This window comes from Rousettus aegyptiacus, unplaced genomic scaffold, assembly GCF_014176215.1.
Source record: "Rousettus aegyptiacus isolate mRouAeg1 unplaced genomic scaffold, mRouAeg1.p scaffold_m13_p_3, whole genome shotgun sequence".
NCBI lineage: Eukaryota > Metazoa > Chordata > Mammalia > Chiroptera > Pteropodidae > Rousettus > Rousettus aegyptiacus.
In genome coordinates this window covers 5,320,794-5,344,586 of record NW_023416306.1, presented here as the reverse complement: position 1 = coordinate 5,344,586, position 23,793 = coordinate 5,320,794, and the positions used below count along the sequence as shown (strand labels likewise).

The window sequence follows — 23,793 nt, the reverse complement described above, 5'->3', positions numbered from 1 at the left end:
CTAGATGACAAGAGGTTGTTGGTACCCAGGTGGACCAGGTGCAGCCTTGGGAGGTGCTATGGACCGAATCGCATCCCCACGAGTTCAAATGTTGGAGCCCTAACCCCAGCGTGGCGGCATGAGAAAGTGGGCCTTTGGGGGTGATCAGGGCTAGATGAGGGCATGAGGATGGGGCGCCACAATGGGATTTGTGCCCTTATAAGAGGGTGACAGGCCACGTGAGGACACAGCGAGAAGGTGGCCTTCCGTGAGCCAGGACGAGGGCCGTTGGCAGAACCCGGCCATGCTGGCACCTGACCCCAACGCCCAGCCTCCAGGACGAGGAGAAGCAAACGTCTGCTGTTTAAGCCTGAAGGGGCTTAAACAGCGGCCAAGCTGGCTAAGACAGGAGGGCGGCGGTCACTAGGGCACCAGTGGACGAAGCCTCGGGGGTGGGACGCGGCCTGGTGTGCTGGAGGAGGCTCATGTCGTGGTGAGCCGGAGTGCCGTGGGCTGGCGGGGTGGGGTCCTGCCGAAGTGGCCATTTGGCCTAGATGACACTTAGAAACACTCTTACTTCTGATTTTCAGATAATATGATGAAAACATTCCTCACCTAAGCGGAAATTTACTCGCTTTTCTGAGATGGCTTCTAAAGGCAAAGTCGGCACGTTGGAAGCTCCACGTTCTGTGGGACGTCGTATCTCTCAGAAGCGCCTTCGGCGGCAGGGGTCACGAAACCTAAGCCCAGAGGCCGAAACTGCAAGACCATTTAAAGTTCACCCCAAAGAAGACCAGCCGGGGCTGGGGCTCATTCAGCCACAAGGTCAGGATCAGGGCCCCGGGTTGCCTCTCCACGGTTCTCTTGGCCCGTCCCTCGTGGTGACAAAGTGGGTGCTCAGTTCCAGGCCTCGCCCTCATGGTGACAACATGGCTGTCAGAACTTCGTGCCTTCACTGGGCCACACCCCCGAGTGGGAAGGGAGAGAGTGTGTGCGCGCGAGCCCCTCCTGGGCTTCTGCCCGGGCAGGCGGGGAAGAAGGGGTTCGGGAACAGGACGGGGGGAGCCGACCTTCGACGTCTGTTAGCGCGTTTCTCTCTCCTGAAGGGTTCACCCTGTCGGGCCCGCCCCAGAAGGCCCCTCTTCTGTGAAGCCAACTCTCCCTGGAAGCGTGTCCTTCAGTTTTTTGTCACGTCACTTGGCAGTTTCCAGCCGGTGGTCTGAGTGACACCCAGAGCACGTCAGAAGGAAGGTCAAGGTGCGTGGCTCTTGGAGGGGGGGGGTGGTCACGCGCCGTTGTCCTCGGCCGCATCACGCCTGCGAACTGCCCCTCGCCTCCGCCCTTTTTCCTCGTGGTTCAGCTCTTGCATTTTTCAACCCGTTTTTATAAAATAAGAGAAAATGCAATAACGTGTTTTGGTAGTTCCCGCGAATGATCACTGCGGTCAAAGATGGTGACGTAGAACCACGAACATGGGCCCACCTGTTTGAGCGCCAGTGCAGTGGGGAGCACTTTGCCGGTAACACCTCTTACCCGCCCGCTCCGCCTCAGCGAGGCAGAGGCCACCCTGGTCCCCATGCTCCCAGTGACGAGCTCGGGACTCTGAGAGGTTAAGCTGTGTGCCCAAGGCCACTGGGTCTGGAACTCCACCCTAATGAGCCGATGGCCGCCTGTGCTCAGTCTATGTTACATCTGAGCTCTCACACCTCCTGGCCCTTGGCACCTCTGGCTGATGGGCCGGGAGACAAAGTGACATGCGCCCCTCCGGGCTGAAGTGCTCACTCCCCTGTTGTCTCTTCCTCTATTTTGGTGACTCAGAAGCCCACCTGTTCCAGATGGGCAGCTCCAAAGTCGGGGAGCCCTTCCTAGACCGGGTCCCTGAGTGACTGTGTGGAGCAGAGCAGTGGCCATGCATGTAGCGTTAGTGAGAGACAAGCTCCTGTTGTGTGGAGCCACTGAGATCTGGGGCTGTTTGTTTCTGCAGCAGAGTCTGGCCTTGCCTGACTGGCACACTCTCTCCCATCTCCAAGGCACCCACCCGCTGCGTGCGAAGGGATGGGTGAACACTGCCCCGTATCCCTGCCTTGCGGGGAGGCCCTGGGAGGGCTCGGTCATGGCTTCCTGGAACGGTCCGGGTGAGGCTGAACTGCCCAGCTGCAGATGTGGCGTCTGCTCCATGCCAGGACATTGGCAGGGACTTCAGCTGGCAGAGGGCAGCCTTCCTTCTCTGCTGGGCCTTTCTGGACCTGGCAGAGCCACATGGAGCCTGGGCACACCTGGGGTCCCTCCTGTGCGCACCCCTCTGGAACCAGGAACTTCCACGAAAGCCCCAGCTGCTGCTGGCAGGTTGGAGGGACATCTGTGCCACACCGATCCAGGTGCTTCTGCCAGTGCCAGCTCCGAGGCTAGTGAGGGTCTGGCTGGCAGGGACACGGCCTGCTGAGAGCTGAGCGCTCGTGGCTCTGGGCCTCCCTGGCCTCAGCCCGCCCAGCCCCTCCAGCTTCCCCCACCTGCTGCCATCTCTGTTTTGGGACCTTTCCTGCCTTGTCCACCCTGTGAGTGCTCACGCTGTCTTCCTCACATCCAGAATGCCTTCTCCCACCCCTCATGCCGGGGACGCAGGGGATGTCCTCCTTCCTTCTCCCATGGCACCCCACTCACTTCTGCCACTCCGACATGACTCTGGTCCCTTGGTTCTACACCCTGGGTGGACGGGTCTGTCTGCCGAAGAGACTATGGCCCTCGAGGATGGGGCTGAGCCCTGGCTTGGCACGAGATTGGATGTTCCCTGAACCATGCATGGAGTGAATGAAAGGATGCCCACCAGCCCTGTTAATCGAGCACCTGCTACATGCTGGGCCTGTCACATACCTGCCGTGCTCCGGCCCGACTTGTGCCGATCAGCTATGTGGTCACCACATATGCTTATAAGGGGTGCTGTGACTTTTCGTCCCTGTGTGAGCCTGGGGTACCCTGAAAACAATGCTCAATGAGGACCCAGGCCCAGCACAGTACACAGGACACCGAGAGATGGCGCCTCCTTGGGGTTAGGGTCCTGGTGGCAGGGGTAAGCCCAAGGACCAACCCAAGCTTGTGTGTCAGTTGCTTAAGCAGCTGCTGGACCCCGAGTCTCCCCAACAGCTTTCATTTTACTTATCTGGCTCCCACTTGATGTGGGACTGTCACCCCAACTCCATCATTTCCCTCTCCACCCTCCGGGGCACCAGCCCAGAGGCTGCTTCCAGCTCAGCGCCCACAAAGAGAGTGTTGGACCAGGATCCAGTTTGGGGGGGCCTTCCTAGCTCTTTACCCCTCAGAAATTGGGGTTTCTCTTCTGCATTTTCGTGGGGTCTGAGGCTTCATAACATGGCTCAGGCTGGATTCCAGCCCATCTCCCTGCCTCTCCAGTCCTTTCTCTGCCCAGGTAGTGAAATTTTAAGCAGGCACATTCCTGCTGCCCAATTTTCATTAATTGGCTCTAAAAGGGTTTCTATTTTCTCCCCAAACGCTGATTGATCCAACCGAGGTAAACAGCACCGCCAAAAATGGGGGGGGCCTGCTGAGGGAGATGGGATAACTAATGTTACTTGACATTTACTCAGAGAAGAAGGGAGAGAGGGAGGGAGGTGAGTCACACAGCCCACAGATTCTGCAGAAATGAGCAGCCGTAGGCAGGCGGAGCAGGAGGGCTCAGAGAAGCTCTAGTTCCCCCAACTTCACAGGCTTCTGGGACCCCTAGGGGTTCTCTGCTCCCCGGAGGAGAGGCTCTCTGTGTCCTTAAATAGTTGTGCATTTAGCTCTGGAGGCGGGAGCCCTGAGGACACCCACAAGGCTGAGCTGATGGCTTTCCTGTTTGTAGCAGGGAGTTGTGAATATAAACCATCGTGGAAGCCCTTTGTAGACGGGGGCTGGTGGGTGGCAGAGAGAGAGAGTCAGCAAGAGAGGTTGAGTGCTTGGTTACTTCTACCAATCTTTGCCTCTGACTGCCTCAGTTTCCCAACTTGGCGCTACACCCACTGGAGATTACAGGTGGCGCCATTTGGGAATCAAAGCCGAAAGGGAGCAGGTGCAGCTCTCTGCAGCAGGATGGAGAAGGGAAGCTCGGGGAAATGCTGGCCTCCCGTGGCCATGTTCACCGACGAGGCGAGGGCTGTCATTCCTGCATTTGTGCAGCAGCGTTGGCTGAGCACCTGCCATGAGCCAAGCTCTGCTGGTTCCTGGGGCTCCGGGAGGGAACGCCCTGCCCGCTCCGCCTCCCTGCCTGGCCTTGCTTTCTCCCGTGGTCTCCCGTCCCCCTCGCTGCGTTCTGCAGTCGTGGGTGCTGTGCTTGGTAGGCCTGCCATCTTGTAGATCTTCCCCTTCCTGCCACCCGCCCGGAAAAGCTGCCCATGTGACCTCTTCATCTGGGAATCCTTCCTATCTTCTCCTGGCCAGGATATTCTTCTGCCTTTGGGTAGCCTTGATTTTCTTGACAACTACATTCAAGACTAGGCCCGCCCCCTTCCCCAAACTGCTACTTCTCCTGAGTCTCATCTCACTGGGGCGCCTCTGGCCGAGCAGCCCCTTTGAGCCAGACCTGGCCTTCATCTCTGCCTCCTCCCTCCCCTGGTCCATCATGAACAGTCAACTACCAAGTCATCTTGGCTCTGCTTCCTCAGCATCTCCCAGGCCTCTCTGCTCCTCTCCTTCCCCATGGCCACTGATCTGGTCCAGGCCACCATCATCTCAGCTTCTGGCTGGTTTCTTGGCCTCTGGTCCGGCCCCTGCACGCCGTTCTCCACCCAGCAGCCGGAGTGTCCTTGCGTTGCCCACAAGACTCCGGGCGGGCAGTATTTCCCACGGCTTCTGGCTTCCATTGTTGCCGCAGTGAAGTCAGTTGTCAGTCTTACTAGGGTTCCCTTGAAAGTGAATCTGGCTTTTCTTCTCTGACTGCTGAGAAGTTCGCCTCTCCTTACCTTTGGTTTTCTGTGATGGACTGAAGTGTGGATTGTTTTGATTTATCTTTCTGGGAACTCTTTGGGTATCTTTAGTCTATGCTCTAGCGTCTTTTACCAGTCCTGGAAAATTACCAGTCTTCATCTCTTATACATTGCCTCTGCCCATTTCTCTCTCTCCTAGGACTCCAATTAAACTGTCTTTTCCATCCTCTCTGTCTCTTACTCTCTCTCTTTTCCCATCATTTTTTCTCTTCGTAATGCATTCTGGGTATTTCTTTTGCCCTAATTCTTTCTTTGGCTGCATTTAATCCATTGTTAAACACATCCACTGAAGTTTTTTTATGCTTTATTATTTTGAAATATATCCCACATGCAGTAAATACATAAATTGTAGACATATAGTGTTGCAGAAGAGTGAAAAATAAACGTGCAGTTTAATGAATGTTTAAAAACCAGACATGTATGGGACCACCACCAATAAGTCGAGAAATAAAGTCTTTGCATTTTAAATTGCAATCATCATAATGTTCATTTCCAGAGCTTCTGTTCAGTTCTTTTATCAATTTGCTATGTCACGCTTTATAGTTTTATATTCTCCAGTGATGTTTCTTGCATGTCTTTTTATCTCTTAAAACATAGTAAGCATAATTGTTTTATGCTAATTTCAGTATCTGAGACATATTTTGCAGTTATGTTTCTAGTGTGTGTGTGTGTGTTTTTTCTCACAGTGTCTTATTTCATTTTTGGCCTAGTGGTTTTTTTGTTTGTTTATTTCTTTTTTTTTTTTTTTGTACATTGGTTATAGTATATGAAAAATTAAGTACAGGAACAACTTAAGGCATGGATGACGTTACTTCCTCCCAGACAGGAGTTTGGTTTGCGTTGACCACAAGCTTGGATGTCTTACCTGTCCGGATCCATCTTCATCCAAACTCGAGGTTTCCTGGGTCCCTTAAAACCAGCTGTGCTTCCTCAGAAGGGCCGGTCCCCTTCTGATCACCCTCGTCCCCTTGGGGTCCCAGCTAACTGTGGGTCCTGTCCTTTTGTTTCTGTCCTGTCTTCTCCAGGTTCTTCTGAGCTTGTACAAGCTCCTTAGGCAAAAGAGGCCTCGGAATCGAGAACTGGGGCGGTAGTTCCCAGAATTAGGAGAATGAACCAGAGAGGGCAGTTTTAATTCCAACTACAGGAAACCTTGTTTTATGTAAAGTTCATTCCTGTGCATACAAATTCTAAAACCCACTGCTAAGAGAAATCCAGGTGGGGAGGCGTCCGGTCCAGCAATGCCATCCAAAGGCTCTGGGTCTCTGACTTGGGTTAGGATCCCTGACTGGGAAACCTTGAGGAAACAATTTAACCATTTATTGCTTCAGTCTCTACTCATCTATAAGATAGGGGAAACTGTATTATTTATCTCAGAGTGCTGGGTGGATGGCGGATCCTCACTAGATGCTACCTACTGGTTTTCCACAGACCACATTCCACCCGCCATATCCCTTCCTGCCCCTCTGCCTTTCCTGGCACTGTGCCCCTTTCCAGAATGCCCTTTCCCGTCCCCTGACTCATCACATCGCCTCGTCCTGTAAGGCAGGCTCTGCATCCTCAGGAAGGCTTGCGCTGATCACCGCAGTCTCTGCAGGCCTTTGCCGGCATCACCCTCAGAGATGCCAGGAGCAGCGGGTGGGGTGAGGCATCCTTGTCCATTTGGAGCATTGATTGGGCGCCTGCTGTGTGCAGGGTCGTGTGCCAGGAATGAAACAATGAGTGAGACCTTCAAGTTCCCCATTCTCTTGTTCTTGGGGTGTGTCCCAGACTCAATGGCAGAACAGGGGTTCCTATAAAAGAGGCTTATCTGGCCTCTTGGTGGTTCCTGTCTCCCCTGATGCCTGGCCGTCAGTCGGAGGACGGGGGTGAGACTTGGGGGCGGGGGCTGTATGTGGCAGAGAACCACGTTTTCCTACTGGGATTTGTAAGGTGATAGTAACATCCCTAAATATTATAAAGTGCTTCAAAATACATAAAAATGCTTCTCTTTCATTCTCATACCTGATCTCAGTTACGGATGACAGGTGGACTGATCCCTTTAGAGACAAGGAGACCTGAGACCAAAGGGGGATAGGGACTGCCCAAGCTCACACAGCTGGTTGGCTTCCCTTGACTCAGGCTTCACAGCCTGAGCCCGGCCCCACCTAGAAGGGGGCCTGCTCCTCTCCCGGGAATGACTTCCTTCCAAGAGCCAGAGATGTGGCCTGCCCGGTGCCCAGCTCAGGACCTGGCGTGCTGGGTAGAAGGGGGATGAGTTCAAGTGCAGGGGGAGCCAGGAGGAGTCCGCAGCCAGGAAGGGACAGAGCCCTTTAGGAGGAACCTGTCTGACTGGGGGCACAAGAAGGCAGGACAGTGAGGAATCTAGTATTGGCCAAGATACATTTGGGGCGCCTAGGCAGGGATGCCCAGTGTCCACTGCGGTGGCTGAGATTTAGGGGAAAGTGATGACCATTGAGTCCCCTCCCCGAGCCCCGCCTCTAGCGACGTAGGGACTTGGGGCCTGGTCCTTGGGGTCTCGGGAACACACAGACCTCATTTCTCTCCCGACAGCTTCCCAGGAAAGAAAACACTCAGGGGCTTGTGGAACCTGGGGATTCATTTCGTTCACAGGGTAGCCCAGGGGTCTGATCATGTGGGCCTGTCATTACAAGATCGCTTAATCACATGCTCACCTGAGAGGAAGGAGGCTCCGCCCCGGGCTCGTGGGGGAGCTCCGAGGCCCAGCTGCAGTTCCAGGCCTGCCCCGCCTGGCAGCTCATTTTGGGCAGGTCCCTTGGTGTTCCTGGCTGCCTCGGTCTCTCCGCCTGTCTGGGGACTCCGGACAGTCATGGCAAGAGGGGAGACAGGGCAGAAGGTACAGCCACCCTGATTTCCTGGTTGTAAACGACACCCGGCGTTGACAGGCCCTGTCCCCACAGCGTGGTGCCTGGAGTGGGAGGATGTGCGAGCTTGTCCTCCTTGGCATCTACCATCCGGCAGGCTTTCCTCGTTTGCTGTCGTCTCCCTACTAGGATGCAAGCCCCACGCGGGCGGGAGTTTCTGTCTTTGATTCATCAGCGCCTAGAATGTACCTGGTACGTGACAGGCTCTGCGGGAGTTGAACGAATGAATGAATGAGGGAATGAGTGAATGAATGATTTGCTATTTGCCTTAAACCTGGGCTGTGGACCTTCCTTCTGCTTCTTTCTGTGTCTAACCTGAGGGTCGGGAACAGCTGCCAGTCACCCACTTTCCCGTAAAGCAGAGCTAATGGCCATAAAGCCGTCAGGGCAGGACTCTGGTGGGATGAAATGTGACAATCCATGTAGGTCCCTGGGCACGGACCTGGACACAGCACGGGCTCGATGGTGTCTGCCAGGAGTGTTATTTGAGGGTTTACTCCCCAGCCCGATTTTGGTGAGACTTCGTGCCTCAGTTTCCCTTCAGCAGGAGGAGAACGTGATGTGGCTCTGCTAGGCAGCTGGGAGGGGCCCACAGCCCAGGGAAGCTCGAGAATAAATGCGAGGTGTGACGCAGAAGCGTTTCCTCCGGGGATCTGCAGCCGATGGCAAATGGCAACATTCTTGCCCATTGTAAATGCTTTAAAATAGATTAAATGCTTCCTCTCCATTCTCCTACCTGGTCTCAGTTACGGAGGACAGGGCGGGGCGGGTTATTTTACCAACCGAGTCCAGAGAAGGACTGGGACTGCCCAAGGTCATGTAGCTCGTTAGGGACCAGAAGCCACATTTCCTCCCCCTCCCCCCCTGCTGCTCCAGCTCGTCCACTGCTTTTATTTGTTTGTTTGTTTGGGGTGGACGTGGCCTGAAGTTTCAGAAGCATCTATGGCTAGAAGAAGCAGAGGAGGCAAGACGTTTGCTCTAGGATTCAGCCGTCCCTCCAGACGGAGACTCGGGGGCCAGCTCTGCTTCCCCTCTTTTATCCTCCCCCCACCTCTAGGTGCGTCATCACCATCTCGCTCCTGGAGGACACCACACAGCGGCCTGAATGATTGTCTTAAATGGACAGCAGAGCACGTCATGCCTCTGCTTAAACTCTCGGCGACCCCCGTCCCCGCTTCTGCTTGCAGCCCAGGCTCCCCGGCCCGCGTGATCGGGCCAGACCCTCCTGGCCGCGTCGCCCCCGACCCGCTCCCCTGGACCCCGCGCCCGGCCGCGCCAGCCTCGGGGCTGCGGGTTGGTGGCTCCACCCCCTGCAATGCTTTTCCGCGCGCTCCGCCTGGCCGGCCGCTCAGCCTCGCCGGCTCCGTTCTAGCGTGGCCTTCTCAGGGGCTTCCTCCCCGAACCGCGAACCCAGGGCAGGTCCCTCCCGTTCCTTTTCTCTTCTGACTGCGTTCTCTGACCCCCTTTCCTCCCTCCCTTGTCTCCCTTCTTCGACGTCTGCCTCGGCTACTGAGAGAACCTTCCAAGGAGGCAGGGACCTGGGGAATATTTGTCATCGCTGTGCATCCATCCACCCACTTACACAGGCCAGGCCTTTAGCAACTGCTCGCTGCGTATTTTTTTGGATAAAGAAACACCCTGCCCGTGAGGCAGTGGTAACACGTGCTTCGTGGGGTGGGGCTGAGTTTTCGGCGGGGGGGGGGGGGCGGGGGTACTGTATTTGAAAGCCTTAGGCACACAGCTTCTGCCGCGAGTAGGTGCTTAAAGACGGTGGCTCGTGTCACCCACACTGGACTGGAGGGGCCCAGAGCCCCAAGTCCCCACCCCACCGGCACAGCTAGGCAGCCGACCTGCTGAATGCTCCAGTGAGAGATTTACAAAACAGAGGGCTGGGATGACAGTCTTCTGAGCTCAGCAGACGGTTTTTGTTGCCTAGGAACCCCACCCCCACCCTCAGGGTGAGTGACTTGGTGAGTAAACAACAAGGAGTGAATGACCCAGGAAGGAGAACAGCCTCCACAGAAAACAAGTGGGGAGAGGGGCTTGTGGGGGGTGGGTGCTGGCTCTGCGGGGCCCAGAGCTGGGGGAGGTGCTGCTTCCCTGTTCAGGTAGAATTAAGATTCACAAAGATTCCCCTGGTCCCCGACTTACAACCGGAGTTTGACGTAAGGAATGTTAACTTTTGCGTTTTGGCTCCAAAAGTCAGTTGAAGGATGAGCATAGATAGGACCTAAGGACAGGTCGTCTAGAGGCTCCAGGGGTCTGTCTGGGGTTGGTGACAGAATAGCGTTGGCCCCCAGAGGTACCCAGATGGCCCCTCAGCCCCTGAGAGCCACCCACAGCAGGGTCTTTGTGGGCATTGGGCGTGGTACAGTGGTCTTGCTGCCAGTGTGGGCTCTGCTTTGCCGTCCTGTCCTGCACCCTTCCGGGAGCACTTTTGGATGTTGACCCGGGTCCCCTCCTCCTTGTTTCAAGGTGACTTTTTGAGCTTTCCAACTTGGCTGGTGGCTGCGAGAGGGGCGTACGTAGCCCAGCAGGTAAGAGCAATGACCTAGATTCAAATCTCGTCTCCATCTCTTAAAAGCCACGGAAGCTTAGATGATTACTGAACTTCTCCGAGTCTCACTTTTCTACAAAATGGGGACAATAATGATTATTCTTTTCTAACGTGGTGAGCATTTCATGTGGCAGCAACTCTGGGATGCCCAGCACGGGCCCCATGGGGCCACTGGGCGCCTTCCGAGCTGATAAGGAAGCATCGGTGGGCTTCTTCTCTCAAGCTGGGTCCCATGTGGGTGCAGCATGCACCAGGACCCAGGACTCCAGGGCCACTGGGAGTCACCAAACAAAGGCTAAACATTTAGAAAGGTTATTTCTCTCCTGGGGATCCTGGAAGAGCCACTGTCATGCCAGCAGCAGTAGTATAAGTGACAGTAAGAGTAACAATGACAATAATAAAGGCAACGATAACCAGAATTTATGGAGTCCCAAGAATATACTTTATGCTGTCCTGAGCACCTTGTAAGAATGATCACATGTCATCTTGACAGTGGCCATAAGCAGTGTATTTTGTCATTATCCCTATTTTACAGTCACACTCAGGGAGCTGAAATGACTTGCCCGAGGCCACCGGTACACAGCGGGTCCACGGTATGGGGGAGGGGCAGGCTTGGACCCAGAAGTTCAGCTCCCAAGTCCATGGCCTTAACCTCTCCGCCCGGCTGGCTTCTCTTGGTCCGTCTTCTCCCTCCTCCCTGTGCTGATGTCCACTGTTTCCACTTTCGTTTCCCATGGGCCTTCCACCTCAGCAGGGTGGGAGGTGAGGGGGCGCACGGTAAGGGACCTGAGCAATGATGGGGCCGCCGAGGGCTGCGATACAGATCTTCCCACACTTGTTCTGCCAGGTTGAGGGCTCTCCGTGGCTGCCGGGTGATGGGCCAGGGCCTGCTAGCAGTGCGGCTTGGTGTTCCCTGATGGAGCCGACTCATCCAAACTCATCCCGGCCCCCTAAGCCCATCTGGAGTTTTGACAGCTCTTCAAACCTCTTCCTTGAAGGTCACCCTAACCAGGCTACTCGTCTTATCTCCTAGGCTAGAAAGAAGATCGGGGCTCTGGAGGCTCTCCATCTGCATTAAAATTTTACCCGTGCGCGTCTATGAAAAACCCACGGCTAGCATCACACTTAACGGCGAAGGCCTGAAAGTGTTCCCTCTAAGTTCAGGAGCAAGTCAGGGGTGCTCACTCTCACCACTCCTGTTCGACGTTGGATTGGAGGTTCTAGCCAGGGCAATTAGGCAGGAAAAAGGAAAACAAGTCATCGAAGAAGGAAAAAGTAAAACTCTATTTGCAGGTGACATGATCTTGTGTCTAGAAAACCATAAGGAATCCACTAAAAATCAGAATGAGCAAATGAGCAAGGCTGCAGGATACAAAAATCAATCGTATTTCTATACACTAGCGATGAACACTATGAAAAGGAAATTAAGGAGATAATGCCATTTTCATTTGCATCCAAAAATAAAAATAAAATACTTAAGAATAAATTCAGCAAACGAAATGCAAGGTTTGTATACTGAAAATGATAAAACATTGCTGAAAGAAATTAAAGAAGACCAAAACAAATGCACAGACATTTCCAATCCATGTTCGTGGATTAAAAGACTTAATGTTGTTAAGACGGCAATACCAAAAGTGATCTACAGATTTAATCCAAGTGGAATCAAAATTCCACTTGGCATTTTTGCAAAATTGACAAGATGATCCTAAACTTTGCACAGAAATGTGAGACGCTCAGAAGAACCAAATGATCTTGAACGAGAACAAGATCGAAGAACTCGTGCCCTCTGATTTCCAAATTTACTACACGGCTATGGGAATTAAGACTACGGCACTTAATATAAAGACAAACTATAGATTGAGGAAACAGAATTGGAAATAGAGAAGTAAATCCATACATTCGGGTTCAATTGATTTTTGACAAGGAGTGCCAAGACTATTCAATGGGGGAAAAGAATAGTCTTTTCCACAAATGGTGTGGGCGGCTGTGTTCCACATCGAAAGAATGAAGTTGGATCCCTGCCTCACACCGTGTACAAAGATTAACTTGAAATGACTCATAGACTTAAGTGTAAGAGTGAGGACTGCAAACCTCTTAGAATAAAACATAGGAGGGAAGCTTGGTGACCCTGAAAAGCACAGGAATAAACTAAATGCTATGCTTTACGGGACACCAAGAAACAGAGAGACAAGCCACACAATGGGAGAAAAATTTTGTAAATTATGATTCTGATAAGGGACTTTTGTTCAAAATATATAAACTTATAACTCAATGATAAAAGACAAATAATTTAATTGAAAATTTAGGCGAAGGATATGAATAGATATTCTTCCAAAGAAGTTGTCCAAATCGCAACAAACGTATGCAAAGATGCTCAACACTATCAGTCATTAGGAAGATGCAAATCAAAACCACAATGAGATATCACTTCACCCCCACTCGGATGACTAAGATAAAAAAGATAGACAATAACAAGTGTTGGTGAGGAGGCAGGGAAATTGGAACCCTCCTACATTGCTGGTGGGATTGTAAAACAGTGCGGTTACTTTGGAAAACAGTTTGGTGGTTCCTCACACCTCAGGTAAACATAGATTACAGACGACCCAGCAGCTCCACAACTAGGTATGTACACCCAAGAGAACTGAAAACATATATTCACACAAATGCTTGCACACGAATGTTCATGGCAGCATTATTCAAAAGAGCCAAAAAGTGGAAATAGTCCCAGCGTGTGGTACATCCACGCAACGGAATACGATTTCCCAACCAAAAAGAACGAAGTGCTGATACATATCATAATGTGGATAAACCTTGAAAATATTATGTTAAGTAAAAGCAGCCAGTCACCAAAAAGAAAAAAAAAAAAACCACACATATTTTATGATTCCATTTCTATGGAATACCCGGAATAGATAAATCCATAGAAGAAGAAAGTAGATTGGTGGTTGCGGGGGGCTGGGGCGGGAGCAGGATCAGGGTGACCGCTGATGGACACACAGCTTCTTTTTGGAGCGATAAGAATCTTCTGAAGTTGGATGGTGGCAATGGTTGTGCAGCTCTGTGAAGATACTGAAAGCGATCGAACTGCTCACTTTAAAAGGGCGAATTTGATGTTATGTGAATTACATCTCAAGAAAACAACTCTGTAAAAGGGAAAGGGCTCAATTTCTAGTTTACGGGAAATATAGGGGTAGAAAAACCAAGTCAAATGAAACCACGAGGAAGCACAGAGACAAGTCCGGGATGCGGCCGTTGAATGGTGCAGCGGACTCGGTTTCGTCCATGAGTCAGTGGCATGAAAACAATTTTTTAAAAAAAGTAACGGGACGTAACCACAGACCACCACGTGTAGACCTCATATGGATCCTAATTCACTTGGAAACGGTCTTGATAAGAATATCGGGTAAACTAGATTCTTCACTGGGCATTTGGGTAACACCACAGGATCGCTGTTAATTCTGCCAGGCGTGACGATGCTGTTATGGTATTATGAGAAAACGTCTGTATATTTAGAGGAACGCTGAAGTGTGTTGGGAGATGAAATGACATGGCCACGAAAACAAAATAATCGAAAGGGATAGTTAAAACAGGTATGGCAAGATCTCAGGGATTATTGATGTGAACGAGAGGATATGGGAATTTATATACTCTCTCCTTTTGTGTATTTTTGAAAATATTCCTAATCAAATCCTTTTTAATGTTAAAAAAAAAAATCTGTGTGGCCCCAGGCGAGCCACTTCTCTGGGTTTGCACGTTTATTAAATGGGGGCGGCATCTGTCCCATTTTGCAGATGAGGAGACTGAGCCTTAGAGAGGTGACTCGGATGCCTGCGTCCTGTGGCTGGCCCTGGAGGAGTCAGTATGAGAATCCCGGCCTAGCCTGCTCTAAACCCTGGCCCTCACCTCCTTGCTTCCCTGTGGTGGCTGTCCTCATAGTTGTCACCTCTGGAGAGAGTGTGTGTGTGTGTGTGTGTGTGTGCGTGTGCGCGCGCACGTGCCCGTGTGTGGCCTCAGGGCCTCTCCGAGGCCAGCCGGAGACCCTACCTGAGGTGGAGTCTGTTTTCTTTCTCAAGAGGGCAGAGTGGACTCTGAGACATCCTTCGAGCCAGCCGTAGCTCTCACACAGGCCCCTCAGTCCGCCCTGCTCTAGGTCACCCTCTGCCCGACTCCAAATGTCTAGGAGCCAGGCTCGGGGGCCCAGGCAGCTGGACAATGGGCCCTTTGGAGGCTGGGCCAGGGCTTGAGCCTTGGCTGTGGGCTGTGGCCGAGGCCACCACAGATGGCTGCTTGTGGCCGGCCTGACTACAGCCAGAAATAGGTCCTGCTGGGCACTGAGCTCCTGCAGGCCCCACCCTGGGTTCAGCCTGGGAACGTGGGTATTTACGGAGCCAAGGGGAGGAGGCCTTCATCAGGAAAGCAGGTCTATTTTGGGGCCTTTGGGAGGCAGGGAAGAAAATGACCCCTTGGCTTCCACCGTCAGCTCCTGTCTTTAGCACACAGGCCCCTGAGCCCCCCTGGGTTCTCAGCCCAGCTCTGCCCCAGCTGGCTGTGCAGCCTGCATGCCATGTGGTGGGTCATGTCCCTCTCTGAGCTTCGCTTTGCTCATCTGTACGGTGGGGGATGAATGGTGACGAGTCCTCCACGGGGGTGTGAGGATCCCGGATGATGCGTGCATGCTCCCTGGGACAATCTGTGCTCATAAAGTGCCTATTACTACAGTTCTCCCATCCCCTCCCCCTCCACCCCAGCCACTGCCTGGGGGTGTTTCCTGCCCCTGGGGCCTTTCCTGGCCCAAGAGTGGGCTCTGCAGGGCCTGGTTTGGGTCACGCATTTAGTTGTTGGTGGGGATCAGGGCACTGGAAACCTGGCCAAGGCTTGCAAGCCGTCCGTGTTGGGCAGCCAGCCCCCTGCTCCCCACTGCCCAGCCGGGCTCCCTGGTGACCCCGCAGGCTCCCCAGGCTCCACTCTGGCCTGCAGCCTTCCGGTCCTCCCATCAGGCACTGGGCCCTGCTAGAGCCGGTGCTGCGCTCAGAGCTGACGCGGGAGACAATCTCGGCCGTTTTCCCGCAGGACTGACGCATCTACCTCTCTTTGCCCAGAGCAGGGTGATGGGGGCTGCTGACTAAGAAGCTCTGTGAGTTTAGGCCCACGGCTCATAGGCAGAGAGAGACCCAGGTTCAAATCCAGAGTCATATGGGCAGCAGGGGGCCCTTAGAGAGGGAGAGATGGGAGTCATGTGGATCCAGCTCTTCTGGAAGCCAGGACCAAGTCTCTCCCCTCCAGACCCCCGTATGTCCTTGAAGCTATTTTTATGTGTTGCTGGAAACCAGAAGTACGGCTAGAGCCAAAAGCACTGGGAGGTTTCCCATGAGCCACAGGTCTTGCCCAGGGGAGCAGGGGCCATTCCCAGCAGACTGGTGGAGGCTGTCCAGATGCTTCTCTGTGTGGGAGGAAGAGCCTGTCCCCATCCCTTGTGAGCCTAGGGGTTATCGTTGTCAGGTTTCTGGCTGACTGGCACAAAGGTGACGAGCAAGGACTTAGAGAGGCTGTGGTGAGGGCGTAATTGTCTTAGGGTCCTTTAGGCCTGCATGAAAATCCAGAATGCTCATGCAGTTCAGTAATCCATCCACCCACCCATCCATCCACCCGCCCTTCCATCCGTCCCTCCACCCACCCTTCCATCCATCCACGCATCCATCCATCTGACCGGCCAGGATGTCCTAGGTGCTGGTGGAGGGTCACCCACAAAAACACGCAGAGCCTGGTCCCCAAGGAGCTCACAGATCTGACCACTTTACTATCCAACTCAAACCCTCCCCTGGTTCCCCACTGTCCACCGGAGATGGTGCAATCTTTAGACCATGACAGGGACAAGTTACAGAACTTTCCCCACCCACCTCTGCCTCCCGGAAGAGAACCTTGACCTCACCTTTCTAGCCCTTCCTTCTGGCCTCTGCAGGGAGCTCTGTCTTTCCTGGTCTGCTTCCAGGGACGGGCGGGGACGCGGAGCAGGGAGAAGGGCCCAGGTCGTGCACTTGCTGGGTCGTTCTGGGCTGTTCTTATTGCGGGCTCCGTGAAGTGGGGAGAAAAGAGAGGGAACAAAGAAATTGAGTCCCCGAGGCTGAGTTAAGTTGTACAATAAAGAATTGAGAGAGGACGGGGAAGCCACATGCAGGGGACGTAAGCGAGGGTTTCGGGAACAGACAGGACATAGGAGCCCCGGAGGGAGACGCGAGGGCACTGAAAAGAGCTGCTGAGGGGTAGAAATTGGGCCCTCCTTAATATTCTTTGCAGGGAAAAAATAATAATAATTGGTGGTGGGCGTCTTGAGCTTCTTTTAATGAGACTCTGAAGAGATGGGGCCACGTGGGCTCCAGGAGTCACTCGAGTTGCCTTTATACGGTTTATAATTCCTTCTGTAATCTGTGTGCTGCCTAACATTTTAGCTTTATTGCTCATCTTTTCACCTTTTTTCCTTCCCAGCTCCTCATCTAAATCCTACCTTCCCGAGCCCAATCTCGTTCTTGGCCCCCATCCCCCATCCTTGCTGTGACTTCTGCCAGAACCCACCTCTGCCCCCAAATCTCGGCGGTTTCCAAGTATTTGGTGTCCTAGGCCCCTTGTTTCCCGATCTTGGTCACCGGCTTGACACACACAGACCACTTCCCTCGTTTCCTACACGGGAATGATTTTAGTGTAGTCTGAGAGAGAAGACTATCGAGTTAGTGCCTGGTGAGTTTTACCAGACTGTTTACACTTAGCGAAACACAGACGAATGACCAGAATGTCCAGGGACATAATGCCGCTGGCCACTTTGTTTTTCGAGTTCACAATAAACCACAAATCGATTCATTAAAAATATTCCTTGCCTACCTACTATGTCCCAGATTTTCTGTTAGGTGGTAATGATATAAGTATATTTAATAGAGCTCAAGTCCACAATCCAAACCAAACTCAGCACCAACCCTAAGCCCATCCCTAACCCCAGAGCCAACCTTAATCCTGAGACTAACACTAACCCTCATCTGACCTCAACCTTATCTTAGCTCAAACCCAATTCCGACTCTACTTCTAACCTCAAACCCAACCCTAACTGAAAACTCAACCCTAACCTCAAACCCAACCCTAACCAACGCTCAACATTTAGCCCCAAACTCAACCCCAAACCCAAATCCAGCTCCAACCCCAACCCTAATTCAAACTTTTGTGCCACGATTTTTCCATAAGTGTGGGTGTCTTTTCTGTGGGAGTCAGTGGAGCACCCTGAGTGATAACGAAACGCATCTGATTCTGGATAATCCAGTGCCTTCAGACTGGAAAGGGTAGAAGGCAGGTGAAACCAGATGGCATATGAGCCATGAGTCTGTTTTGCGGCCATTTTTTAAACATCGGGATCCTGAGTGTCACCCTGTCTGACTCCGCCAGCGTCTCCCCCGCTCGCTGGCCTCTGGACCACACGGACCCCTCTCTTTGCATGAATGCCCCAAACCTCAAGGCGCCCCACTCGCCGTTCCCCTTGCCTGGAATACTGCTCCTCCCATCCTCACCAGACTGACACCTGCTCCATCCTCAGCCCCCTCTGAAATGTCACTTCCTCAAGGAGGCCTGCCCTGCCCGCTCTCGCCTCCAGACTCGTTTTTTATTTCCTTCACGCTCGTGGCTCCTGTGTTCTCCTTTTAGAGCATTCCCGGATATTTGTGGGCACGTGTTTGTTTGCATGTTTATTTCTTGAACGTCTGTCTCCCCAGCCAGATGGTGACCTCTTTCAGGGCAGGGGCTGTGTTTTATTCACTGCTGTACCCACGGTACCTAGCACGGCACCTGGCACATAGCTGACCCGCAGGAAACTATGTTAAACGAACGATGCACGAATGCATGCATTTTCCACTTGCCCATAAATGCGAAAGAAATGCTCTAGTTTGTTGAAGCTCCTAGCTAGGCGACGTATGTCCCAAGCCCTGTGTCAAGCCCTGGGGAAGCGAGGAGAGAGGCTCCGGGTCTGTCCCTGTGCAGTCTGTCATCTGTTTCTGCCTTCATTGACCTCTTCCAGGCTTACTTGGAACAAACAGTTTTTCCGAGAATCCATTTCCTCATTTCCGATTCTCCAGCACGCTGAGGGGGAGGCCAGCAGGTATTGGCCTCACTGTTTTACAGGACACTTTTGCCCAGAGAGGTAAAAACACATGCATCGGTCACCCAGCTGGCTGGCAGCGGTGCCCAAACCGTGCTTCCTGGCCCCCAGCTCTTGTCACTGAAGCTCCTTTTCTTTCTGCTCCTGCTCCCGGAGGTGGTCAGCGCTGTGTCCATCTCCAGGAACTCGGCAGCCCGCGATGACGCTGCCATGGGGACCTGTTGACAGGCACCGCGGGGGCCGTCAGTAAAACCAGCCAAGCAAACGAGTCAGAGGTCAGCACCCTGGGACCCCCCAGCTGAGAGGGTGGACTCTTCTTCACACCCTTAAGGGGTCCTCCTTTCCAGAAGGTCAGGGAAAAGGCCTTAGTCGTAGAGTCACTGCTGTTGACAGCACCTTCTGTTGTCAGGCTTGTGCAAATTACTTACGATCTCGCTGGAGCTTTACAATTACTCCATTTATCAGACGAAGAAACTGAGGCACGGAAAGATTTAGTTACTCGTGCAGAGCACACAGCTAAGTGTTTCTGGTAGGGTCTGAACCCAGATCTGCTGGACTCTAGAATCTTATCCTTCTAACTGAAGGCAAGGAAAATCCCATTCATGCCAATGAAGCGCTGTCAAGACGCTACCAAATCTGCGCAGTACAGATAAGGGCCAGGGCACCCTGGCAGCGCAGAGCCAGGGGCCGCAGGGTGAGACCTGGCCCCGCCCTCAGTTTTTTTGACGCCTCAGCCCCGCCCCGCCCCGCCCCCTGCTCCGGCTGCGCTCGCTGCCGCCCGCCCCTGCGGGCAGCGCGGGCCTCCCATTGGCCGCCGTTTCCATGGTTACGCAGCCCCTCCCCCCCGGCTGCCTGCTTCCCGACACGTGTCCCCCGGAGCCCCCGGAATTTGACAGGAGACCATGTGCGCTGCAGCGCGGGAGCCAGACAAAGGGCCGGGGGAGGCGGGGGACGAAGCCGGCAGGAGAGGCCCGCGCACCTCCTGAGAGCAGGAGCCCCCCACGCCCCGCCTTTTGTATTTCGAAGGAAAGAATTGCTGGGGAGGTGGCAGAGGTTTGCAGCCAGTGCCGCTTTCTTTCCCTCTTCCAGGAAAACCCGAGTATGCGGACGACTTTTCCCACCTGAGAGCCCTCGGTGTTCCTAGTCATGCCCTGGGCTTCTAACCCCACCTTGCCCTCTGCCCTCTGGGTTTAAATTCTCTTTCTCTGGCTCGCGGGTCAGGAACCAAACGCTTACCACGTGCCGTTGTTCTGATACTTAAAGAATGAGCCCCAAGGAATTGTGGGGGATCTCGCCACCCATCTATCCTACAACAACTACTGCGCCCCCAGATGTGATGACGGGCGGGCCGTCCCTCCTTCGCTGGGATCCCTGGGCTCTGTGCCCCATGGCGGCCTGGGCTGGGCTGCTCAGGTCAGGTCAGTGGAAAGATTCCTCCTGCCCCACGCGTTCGTCCTCCTGTGGCCTCTCACGATTGGTGGCACTGACATCTTTCCAGTCCCCAGGCCAGATGCGCTTAGTGCTCCCTTCTCCCAGCCCCCATTCCCACCTATGTATTTCCTGTTACTGCTGTAAAAATTCACCACAGACTTAGCGGCTTAAAACAACCCGGATTTGCCCTTTCACAGTTCTGGAGATCAGAAGTCCCACACAGGTCTCCCTGGGCTACCTGCAGGGCGTGAGGAGCCTCGCGGCTCTTCTGGAGGCCCCGGGGAGAGAGTGATTTCCTTGCCTTTTGCAGGGGTCGAGGCTGTCCACACACCTTGGCTGGTGACCTCCTTTCATCTTCAAGGCCAGGAGTGGCCAGCCGAGTTTTTCTCCACTATGACATCGAAGCCTCTTCCTTCTCCCACATCTAAGAGCCCTTATGATTATACCGGCCCACCCAGACGAGCCAGAATATTCTCCCCGGCTCGAAGTCAGCTGATCAGCAACGGTAATTCCCTCTGCAGCTTTAATTCTCTCCTGCCATGTAAGATAATACTCACGTGTTTGGGGATTAGGACGTGGGCGTCTTTGGCGACGTTATTTTGCTGACCGCACCAGTCCTGACAGTTTTACCGCCAAACTGTCTCTGTGGGCCACCCCTTTCTCCTCCCTGGCTGTCCACGCGTCTCCCACGGTGCCCGTGGTAGCCATCTGTCCAGTCGACCTCGTCTCTCTCACTCCATTCTGTCCACAGCCCTCAGGGTGCGTGCTCTGAAATATACCTGCTGCCACTCCCGTGGCCCCGGTCACCTGCAGGTGACCAAATCATGTACTTAGGCACACAGGCCCTCGCCTGCCCTGCTGGCTCCTCCAGGCCCATCCCTGCCCTCTCTCTACCTCACACTCTCTGCCTCTGTGATCTCACCACACTTCTGGGTCTCTTTATTCCCCAGGGCACTTGACACCTCCTGGCCTTTACCTGTGTGGTTCCAGCTCTTGGACTGTCTTCCGTAGGAAGCCTTCTCGGACCCCCTCAGTTCTTTCCTGGTCCTTCCCCAGAACCTAAATCTGCCCATCGCTGACGGCCTTGGTTCAAAGACATCCCAACCCCTGTCTGCGTCCTCACGTGCTGGAGAGCTGTGGGCACTGCATCTGGCTCGCCTCCTTGGCGACCCCGCCCAGCGTGGCATCACTCGGTGGCTCGGTCTGGGGTTGGTGAGGAGACCAGCTGGGTTATTCTGGGATGCAGAGGATGAAGTTGGGTGGAAAAGCCTTTTTATTCATGGTGCCCGAGGACCTTTGCTCAGCTTCTGGCTGCTGGGGCAGCCACAGTGGTAGCCCGCCAGCCATCCCTCTGCTGAGCACTTGGCATGCGCGTTGCGACAGCCTTAGGAGATGCCGATCATTATCTGCATCCCCGTTTCATAGACAAGAGCCCCGAGGCTTTTGAAGATAACCATGGTGGGCTTCCGAAGAGATCCTGGCGGGCAAGGTGTCGTGGTGGTCCTGGCCCCTGCTTGGAGGGGTGGTGGGAGCTGGCGGGAGGGGTGGTGGTTGTTGGTTCAACAGAGAGGTGGCCCTTCCTCTGCCAGGGGGCTGTGGCTGGCCATGCCCTGGGTGGGGTCAGCCTGGCCCCCCAGCGGCTTCCTGGATGCACTTCCCTGTAGCCTCTTTTTCTCTCTCACTTCCTGTTTCCTTTTCCTCATTGTTCTGCCAGACTATTGTCATCTTCTCCCTTCCTCACCTGCCCAACCAGGATGTGTAGGCAGGAGGTTAATTTTTAAAAGTAAAGGAAGGAGAGTGGGGAGGTCATGTTGAGTGGGTAGAGTTTTAGTTGCGGGAAAAAGAATCAGGCCGGGCGGAAGCGGTAGATGAGAAGGAGTTGTGTTTGGGATCTATTTTGAAAGTGGAGCTGCCAGCATTGGCTGATGCTTTGAGTGGGGGGGGTTTGAGAAAAGGCAGAGTTGAGGATGACTAGAGTGAGTTTTGGGCTGCAGCCGCTCGCTGGGTGAAGCGCCATTGACTGAGATGAGAAAGCAAGTTTTGGGGAAGAACGGAAGTCCTATCTTAGGCACGCTACATCGGTGTTGCCAATTAGACAACCAGGTAGCCATTGGCAAGATGAGTCTAGGTTCAGTGGGGAGGGCTGGTTAGAGAGGTAAATGTGGAACCCCCGACTCTAGAGGGGTACTGACAGGCACCAGACTGGATGAGACCACCTAGCAAGTGAGAGAGAAGAGAAAGGGCCCGCGAGCTTCCTGGGCCCGCGAGCTTCCTGGGCCCGCGAGCTTCCCGGGGCTGCAGGAACAAAGGACATGCCTTTGTGGTTTCGCTTTCCACTCTTTCAGTCGCCAGTGGTCAACTGCAGTCTGAAAATAATAAATGGAAAATTCCAGAAATAAACACTTCATAAGTTTTAAATTTCGAGCCATTCTGAGTGGCATGATGAAATCTCGCACCATCCTGCTCTGTCCTGCCTGGGACGTGGATCGTCCCTCTGTCCAGCGTCCCCCCCCCCGCCGTCGGTCGCTTAGTAGCTGTCTCGGTTATCAGATCAGCTGTCCACCATACTGCAGCGTTTGTGTTCGAGTAACCCTCATTTGACTTAATAACGGCCCCAGAGGGCAAGTGCAGTTCAGATATGCCAACGAGAAGCCATCCAGTGCTTCCTTTATGTGAAAAGATATGCACTTATGGGGAAGAAACACAGTGTTTATAGGGTTCGGTGCTATCCACGGTTTCGGGCATCCACTGGGGGTCTCGGAGTGTAGCCCCTGCAGGTAAGAGGGCACTCCCGTATGTCGCATAGAGTTGTTGGGAGAATTAAATGAGAAAATGTGTGGCAGTGCCATCCTCGCGGTGCCTGGCGTGAAGTCCACGGCAGAGGGCATTCACACGTCCGTTCCAGGTCCAACACACGCCGCCCTCGCGGCTTGCTCGTCTGTGCTTTCTCTGCCTCCTCCCTTCCTAGACCATCAATACCGACTCCCCTGACTCTCTCACCTAACGGCCCTGCTTCCTATTTCAGAGAGACAGGAACCGTACGCAGACTCTCCAGGGACTGCCGCTCGGCACCTGGCCCGCTCCTTCTGGCCCTCCTGCTTCAGAGATGCCCAGCCTTGCCTGGGGCACCAGATCCCACCTCCTGCCCTTAAGGACATGCCCCAGGCGCCCCACCCCCTCTCCGTCCCACATCCCCGGATAGCCCCTCCCTGCTGGATCATTCTCATCCAAATACAAACGCATCGTCGCCACTTCTGCCTTTACGAAGCCGCTGACTGCACGTCTCGCTCCCCCTTTCTCTGTTCCCTTTAGGACGAAGTTTGATGAAGAGTTATCCGCCTGCCGCGTCTGCTGCTTCTCATCCCGGTCTCACAGAACTTACTCCACACAGGCTTCGTTTCTTCCGTGCCATTGACGTCGCTCCTGCCGAGGGCACCAGCGACCTCCCCCGAGGTAACCCAATGGTCCGTCTCCATCCTCCTCTTACTGGACCCACAGCAGTGCAGGAACCGGCCATGCCCTCTCCCTGGTCCCAAGGGCACATCGCCGTTGACTCCCTCCCACCCCCCGTCACTCTTCAGCTGCATTGGTTCCTCCTCTTAACTTTGCAGTGACCAAAGCTCCATCCTCTGGCCCCAGTAATGGGTTGAACTGTGCCCTCCCCCCTCCCCCCCAAAAAAAATATATGTCGAGGAATGTTATTTAGCCTTACAAAGGAAAGAAATTCTGACATTACGCTGCAACACGGATGAACCTTGAGGACCTTATGCTGGGTGAAATAAACCAGTCACAAAAGGGTAAGTACCGTATGATCCACTTATGCGAGGAGCCCAG

General features: G+C 53.8%; 1 long non-coding RNA gene across 1 annotated transcript; it reads left to right on the top strand.

Annotated features, from left to right (window-relative positions):
• The first annotated feature begins 1,099 nt into the window (after positions 1 to 1,099).
• LOC118600439 lies at positions 1,100 to 23,628 on the top strand. The gene is made up of 2 exons (XR_004950102.1): positions 1,100 to 1,236; positions 23,272 to 23,628. It is a non-coding gene; the product is annotated as an uncharacterized LOC118600439 (long non-coding RNA).
• Positions 23,629 to 23,793: the final 165 nt, after the last annotated feature.